At 47.2% G+C, this 4,623-nt stretch overlaps 1 long non-coding RNA gene across 1 annotated transcript; it reads left to right on the forward strand.

Annotated features, from left to right (window-relative positions):
* Window positions 1-2,293: 2,293 nt before the first annotated feature.
* On the forward strand, window positions 2,294-3,769 carry LOC139051523 (uncharacterized). The gene is made up of 2 exons (XR_011509418.1): window positions 2,294-2,432; window positions 3,640-3,769. It is a non-coding gene; the product is annotated as an uncharacterized lncRNA (long non-coding RNA).
* Window positions 3,770-4,623: the final 854 nt, after the last annotated feature.

A 4,623-nucleotide genomic window follows, 5' to 3' on the forward strand; every position in this document is an offset into this window, starting at 1 on the left:
TTGCGAAAGGTCTGCTGAAATGAGCTGGGAGCGCTCATGTAGCGTCGGACCATGACGCACGCGCACGCATTCGAAGACCAGTCACCATTCCATACGTGCACACTGTTACCGTCGTAAAATAGGTCGAAAGGCTCGTGTCGACGTGGTGTTCACAGCGCCTGTGCGGTTGTCTGTTCTCTGCAAAAAAGTAAACGCACAGAACAAACCAACGGATGTCTGCGCAATCAAGCACAAGCAATCATAGTTCTCCTGCACAGAGCGGTATGTTTATTCGATTCCGCTGACGTGTGATAAGGTGTACGTTGGCCAGAAAGGTAGACGTCTGAACACAAGGCGCACAGAGCATAACCAAGCGTAACTACCTCATGCTCTAGAGAACATGCCGGTCACCTTGCCTTCCATTGTAGGATTTGCGGCTGCGCACCGGAACGGAGAGAAACGAAAGTGGTGTGCAGGGAAAGAAGAAAGCCGACACGGCAACTTATAGAAACATGGGCGTTATTGTGGACATTCCGCCATTGTCTTCGATGCGTGACGTAGACGCGACGCGAATGAAATGGTGCTAATGGCCCCATTTTGCTTTCGTAACGTGACGCCCACTTGACGTTTCGCCTAAGAAACTGAAATGAAGGCGCTGATCGTAAGGTCCTCGGTAAGGCAATACAGTTTTTCTCCGCAGTAAAAATAAAGCAGCTAGTTCAAAGCGCATGATTATTCCGTTGAAAACGCTTCTCGCTTCCGTCCTCTGTTCCGTACAAGCCGTCGTCTGCTTCATTAGCTAGGAAGCGTGTCCACGCGAAATGGAATGGGTCATCGTACGCTGACGCCAACGCGCTTGTTTTCTGCCTTGGTACAACATACGCGACGTACCAGTGGTGATGCGCGTACGTTCTAGGTCACGTTATCACTATCTCGTGAAACACAATTGACTCAGCCCGACTCGGCTGGCTGAGAAAGGCCGAATACCACCGATTGCGTTGCGCGCGCCAGAGATATCCGCTTGCGCGAAGCAAGCGCCGGCACTGCCATCTCTTGTTCACTTAGCTGGTTACTCGCACCGCGGTTGGAAAGTTCAAGGCACATCCTTGCGTACATTTCTTTTCAAAAATTAAGAAGGTGCTGTTGTCATAACTTTTGATTGTGCGAAAACGAATTAATCTTGATTACAATACAAACGTAGCAGTGAAAAGCGGACACGTTGCAGAAAGTTTGCTATGCTCAACGAATATTATTTCATATAAATGCGTTCTTTTGAAAAATGACGGCCGAAAATACAAATGCCAACATCCCCCGAGAGCGTTGCAAATACTATGAGCACGCCTTATGAAAAAAACATTTTCATGCCGCCAAACGACGGGGAAAATGTGGTGATACGCATTCCTCCAGCTGCCATTGCATATGGCTGCTCATTACCATAATTCGCGCGTCTCGTCCCACCGCAAATTATGGCGGAAGATGTTTTCAATGGCGGCCCAGAGCAACGTCACGCAACGTCAAATTGGCATTTACGAAACAGCCCTTCCTGTGACGCTCCCTACAGCACATTCCTCCAGCCAATCAGCAAGCTGGCATGGCGGCTATCTTGGATCGCCACCACATATTCGCGAATTCGCAGATGCATTGCAATGGCTTCTGTACGCTTCCGCTCACTTTCTTTTTGACGCGCTAACGTTGCAATATAGCTGCAAGGACCAAAAGAATGTATTAGTCCATAGAATTTGCAGCTCCACGTCACGTTTCGTCATCTTGATGAAAACGCAAAATTGCTCTTTGTAAAACTTCCGTTTCCCTGCACAAATTTCAGGGCACATGAGCTCACTACAGACAATCAGAAATTCAACATGGCGGATAATGGTGGCCATGCAACCGTCATGCGTGTCGAGAATAGCGCCCCATGCTGCGATTTCAAAGCGGAAAGAAAAGTGCGTCAGTTTCCCCTCGCTGGCCTTATCTCACAAAAAAAAAAGTTTTTTATGGATCTGAACGCAGCAACATAGCGAAATAAATTCACCAAGAGGGGACACTCAGCGAAAACTGGCAACAGGAAACACGTCACGCCTAGTGTTAATCCCTTCCGTTAGTTGACGCGAGCATCGCAAAAAAAGAATGCGAAATGAACTTACAGACGTTTCATTTTTTATGCTTTCCCATTAAAACTAAAATGTTTTGCGTATAAATGAACTTATACTTCGTGACCCATTTTTCTTGCGTTACCTAGCAACAAGCTAGCGGCACACCAGATGGCCAGACGCGCTATATCATGCGCCAGACTTTCCACCGAAGCGAGCGAGGCATGCAGGCTGCGCATGTAAACTTCGTTTGTTCGGCGACCCGTCTGTTTTGGATATAGCCAGTTTGCTAGGTTCCCATCGTTTTCTTGCGTTATTTCTGCATTTCGACACGGCACCACTGCACTATTGGACTACGGCAAGGTAAGAAATTTAGTTTGACATTCTGCGATGCATTTCAAGCAAATTTAGGCTTATGGCACAAAACCGAGACTAGTGGCGCAGTTAGCGAAAAACAGCTCGATTGTTCTGGCGCAATTAGTTTGAGTTAATGACGAGAACTGGGAAATGTGTTTGCGACGCTTTCGATGAGCCCGAACATTATTGTGAATTATTTTGGTAGTTTTTCGGCACGCTTACCGCACCCGGCTGTGTGACGCAGTTAGCGAAATGCAGCTCGACCGTGGTGGTGGTTTCGCGTGTAGTGAACCTTATTGGGACAAGTTCGTGACGCTTTCGCTGACCCCCAACAATATTATATTTCGCTACTTTTAGGGATACTTTTGCGGTATGCGCCTGGCGTTGTGCCGCAGTTAGCGAAAAGCAGCTCGGCTGTCTGCCGCAGTTTCGCATGTGCGAAATCCTACTGGGAGAAGTTCGCGACGTTCTCTGACCCCCGAAATTATCGTAATTAATTTCTAACATTTTTGGATACTCTTGAGGCATGAGTTAAGGCATGCTCGCTGCGCCTGGGGTTGTGAATAAGTTAGCAAAAAAAGCAAGCTGGCCATGGTGACAGTTTGGCGTGTACTGAGTTTTACTGGGACAAGTTTGTAACGCTTTTTATGGCCGTGCAAAATATACCTTCTTTCGATACTCACGCCTCTCCAAAACGCGACGGGTGATTGCCAAGAGTAATAATGCGGGAGTGTGTTGCTTGCGCCGGCAAGACGCGTAAAAGATGACGCCGCCGAGCTCAAAAACCAAGAACATGACAGTTCAGTCTTCTGAGTGACTGAAAACAGGCTTTGTACTCACAAATTTGTCTTGAGAAGGCATTCTGCGAGCGTGTAACATGGTCTGGCTGAGAGCTTGTGTTGTGGCCACCTCTGTGTACTTGGCGTACCATCGCGTCTAGTTAGGCCAAATCGTTTTGGAAACGCGCAGTCCCCCGTGTATTAGTACTCCTAAAGTGTAGGAAATATAGCCTGGGAAAGGAGGAATGCTTGAAACTCTGATGTTTTCATCATATTTTATTGGGAGTAGTGTATTTGCTGCGAAAGGTATGTAAAAGTAAATTTATCTGTAATGCCGCCCATTCACCACTTACGCACGTTTCGCCTCTACACGAGATATTCCTCTTAGGTCAATATACCAAAATGATACATGCTTGAAATTTGCCTTTTTTCAGCTGATGGCATCCGGTGGAGCTTCCTACGGCGACTGCTGCTTACCCGATGCTACAACTTTGAATGAATGCATAGAAAGCCCGGAACGAGCATTTATATAGAGCAAAATAAACATTTCATCATTTCAGAAGACATCTTGCGTTTTCTTTGTGAAATTAACACGTGACAAAGATTCGGTGAAGGTTTGTAACGATCGTTCGCAATCATTTTTACTAAATAATCAAACGATTCCGCGCCAACGCAGCGCGTGGTTAAGCGGTAGAAGCGAAAACAAGATGTCGCGCCGATCAGCGGAGCCGGCGTGGCGTGTACCAGCTGGTGTTCAAAACGCACGCGCCCAAAACCAAAACTGGAAGAGTTATTCCCATCCGCTTGGTGTGCTACAGTCAATTCGGCCGCTGGGCTCTATAGGAGTGTGCGCTCTTGTTGAAGTTTCTTTCTCTATGGCGGCAATATCAGATGATCAGTTTCACACGCTTTCTTTTTTGTTTGTCTTTATTTTTGCGTAGTGTGGAGGGTTGTCAAGCATGAGGCTTCGTGCCGTAGGATGGCTGTTAGCTCTCGTCGAAAATCGGTCGTTCTCTTCGCCGAAGTGCTTCACGCATGCGTTCGAACTACTTATGTACGTCTATCCAGCAATAAGCTCATAGTTGCACTGCACCGCTCGCCTTTGCTCACAGTGTTACGTCCCTGTATCGAAGTGCACTGTCGTACTGAATCGAGAACATCAAAACCTTGCGTATCGGAAACGAAATTATAGCCTCCGTGAGAGATCAGCACCACTTTGTTGGCGAGACTAGGCTTTTCCACCTTTGTTTCACAACGATACCACCAGGAGCTTTTGCCAATACAAAACCGGCTTCCATTTGTCAGAGCGCACGACTAAATCACTCGGGACGAATGGGACACCTTGGCACTCATAAAGCACCACATTTACGCAAACGCCATTATATATGTGCGTGTGCGGGTGTGTATGTGTTTACAAC

The sequence above is a fragment of the Dermacentor albipictus genome, unplaced genomic scaffold (assembly GCF_038994185.2).
Source record: "Dermacentor albipictus isolate Rhodes 1998 colony unplaced genomic scaffold, USDA_Dalb.pri_finalv2 scaffold_12, whole genome shotgun sequence".
NCBI classification, from domain to species: Eukaryota; Metazoa; Arthropoda; class Arachnida; order Ixodida; family Ixodidae; genus Dermacentor; species Dermacentor albipictus.